The 3190-nt window shown below is 41.3% G+C and overlaps 1 pseudogene; it reads left to right on the top strand.

Moving 5' to 3' along the window:
- Positions 1-2001: 2001 nt before the first annotated feature.
- Positions 2002-2870, top strand: LOC120114422 (annotated as a pseudogene).
- The last annotated feature ends 320 nt before the right edge of the window (positions 2871-3190 follow it).

Raw genomic sequence — 3190 nt, 5'->3', positions numbered from 1 at the left:
ATCGTGCCATTGACGCTGAAGAAGAGCGGCACAAAGATTTTTTGCGCCTGGTATGCTCATGCTTACTTGCCTTGGACCAAGTTCATGAATTATTTTCTTTAATCTTGGTGTGCAAAGCATGACAAAGTGAAGAGCTTAATATTTATAATTTTAAAGATGCATTTGTATAACTAGAATATGGTTCTAAGCTTTAGTCGAATGGAGGAGAAAAATCAATCTAGTTCCTCGAGTAGTTTGGGGTGCAGGTATAGTTGGCTTAAGTACCTGTACCTCTTCTCAACTCTCACCTGACGCCCGGTCCAAGTTTAAAAGCTTCTATCTGTTTTCCCTTGTTCTTTGCTTATAAAATATTTGAAGCAGTTCTAGTAAGATTATATTGATGAGCACTTTGATAACGATTGTTAAGATAGTTACATTAGGGTTTGAACATTGAAGCTGGACTTTGTAGTTTGAAACTAGTATTATGTTCTCAAGAAATTTGGTGGGTGTTATTGCTAATTATAGACAAAAGGAAGAGTGAAGATTACTTATATTTTCTATGAAACTTGCATAGAATCACACCTTTTCTCTTGCAGAAGGTTACCATGAATAATCATCGAAAACCCAAATATACTTTTCCACAGCTGTTGCTAAGTGGGATGCAGACTTGTATATTAAAGTCGACGATGATGTACAAGTAAATCTGGGTTAGTGATATGGATTTAAGTTTCACAACACCTTGATTTCTTCCTCATGAAAATACATGTATCAGGGTTACTATATTGATATGGAATATTCGACAGGTATGGTGGGTTCCACGTTGGCCCGTCAAAGATCGAAACCCCGTGTTTATATGGGTTGCATGAATGTCTGGACCAGTTCTTGGACAGAAGTAAGGATTAAATATTTTTTCCAATTATCATTTTTTCCACCATGCTTGCTTGTGCACAGAGGTGTCAAATACAATGAGCCAGAATTCTGGAAGTTTGGCGAGAAGGGTAACAAGTACTTTAGGCATGCTACTGGACAAATATATGCAGTTTCCAGAGACTTGGCTATTTACATCTCTGTCAATAGGTAATTCCTTTTTTCGGTAATATCTTTTCTCTTTGCTATTTCCTTTCATGATATCTTTTACCATATGCTGTTTTACTTGTAGGCACATACTCCATAGATATGCAAATGAAGACGTGTCTTTAGGTTCCTTATTGGTCTTGATGTTGAGCAAATCGATGAACGAAGCCTCTGTTTTGGAACTGTCCCAGGTAAGATGACAGTAGTTATACTTCTTTATATACAGCTTTACCAGTTCTTGACTTCCCAAGGTAAAATAACCAGGGTTGAATTTTTGAAGTAGTGTACCATTCAAAGTGTATGGAAATGATCTATTCATGACAATGATTAAAATTTGTTTGATAGATTGTGAGTGGAAAGCTCAAGCAGGGAATCCGTGTGGTGCATCATTCGATTGGAGCTGCAGTGGCATTTGCAAGTCCGTGGAGAGAATGAAGGAGGTGCATTGTTAGATTACTATCAATGCACAACGTGTGCATGAGGAGGCAGTTAGACTGTTAGGATTGGTTATGCTGAGGTTGTTAGTTTGTTAGACGGTTAGTGGAGCTGATGAGAGTCTAATCTTCTTGTATAAATATAATGTACCAGCTGATATGAAGAACACAATATACTTGTGTATATTCTCTATTACGCTCACTTCCTAACATGGTATCTTTCGCCAAAGTCCTGGGAATTTTGGTTTCACACTTCTAAACTTTCTTTCTCTCTGGTTCTTCACTCATGGTGCACAATGGGTCTAGTTAGCAAACTGCTGACTCAGTTGCCATGGATTCTACAACTTCCCGTTTGTTCCATTAGTTTCTACAACTTCATGGCTGAAACCGTTGCTAACTTGCCACTTCGATCGTCACGTCCGCCGAGGCACCAACGCCTCAAGAAACCAAAAAGATCTCCGAGACGCCTGTTCGATGGGCCGATTTGGAAGATGATGCTCCAGAAGAACCGAGCATGCTAGAGGAAGATCTGGAGAGACTGCAACTTCCTTTAATGGTGAACCAAAGAGAAAATGAAGAGAAACTCCGCACTGCATTCACAGTTACAGTGGATGCAAAACATGGTACTACAACTGGTGTATCAGCTCATGATAGAGCAACAACAGTGTTGGCCCTTGCTTCTGGAGATTCCAAGCCAGAGGATTTCAACCGCCCGGGTCACATTTTACCACTGAAGTACAGGGAAGGAGGGGCCCTGTAAAGGGCTTGGCATACTGAAGCTTCTATTGATCTTGCAGTGCTAGCTGGGCTGGACCCTGTTGTAGTTCTCTGCGAGGTTGTCGATGAAGATGGATCCATGGCTAGATTACCAAAGCTTCGTCAATTTGCTGAGTGGGAAAACTTGAAAATCGTATCCATTGATGATTTAATCAGATATAGAAGAAAGAGGGATAAATTAACTGATCTCGCTGGTGTGGCTTGGATACCAACTATGTGGGGGCCATTCACGACCTATTGTTACAAGTCAATATTGGATGGATTGAGCATATAACTATGGTTAAGGGTGAGACTGGAGATGGACAAGATATTCTTGTCAGGGTTCACTCGGAATGCCTCACGGGAGACATATTTGGATCCACTAGATACGACTGTGGGAATCAGCTTGGCCTTGCAATGAAACAGATCGAGGCTGCTGGCAGGGGTGTTTTGGTATACCTTCGTGGGAATGAAGGCAGGAGAATCGGTTTGGGCCACAAGCTCCGTGCATATAATCTGCAGGATGCCGGTCGCGATACAGTAGAAGCAAACGAAGAGCTTGGGTTGCCTGTTGATTCAACAGCATTTCGGTCGCAAGGGAACTGTGTTCAACTTACTCTATGGTGATGCGGACCAAATGTTTCAATGATGTTGCTGGTGTTTGGTTTGTTTCACATTGTTGTTATAGAATAGGTTTTTTTTAGAATTTTTTGTTGAATGTTCATTCACATCAAAAGTTTGCATCGATTCAAGTCGAACAGAGGGAACCATTGGCACTTCCGATTCAAATCGAACGGAGGGAAGCATCGGAACTTCCTATTCAAATCGAACGGAAGGAAGCATCGGCACTTCCGATTCAAATCGAACGGAAGGAAGCACCGGCACTTCCGATTCAAGTGAACGGAAGGAAGCATCGGCACTTCCGATTCAAATCGAACGGAAGGAAG

Source organism: Hibiscus syriacus, unplaced genomic scaffold (assembly GCF_006381635.1).
Source record: "Hibiscus syriacus cultivar Baekdansim isolate YM2019G1 unplaced genomic scaffold, ASM638163v2 tig00110223_pilon, whole genome shotgun sequence".
In the NCBI taxonomy this organism is placed as follows: domain Eukaryota; kingdom Viridiplantae; phylum Streptophyta; class Magnoliopsida; order Malvales; family Malvaceae; genus Hibiscus; species Hibiscus syriacus.
The sequence above is the reverse complement of the archived record's forward strand: the minus strand, read 5'-3'. Positions and strand labels throughout refer to the sequence as shown.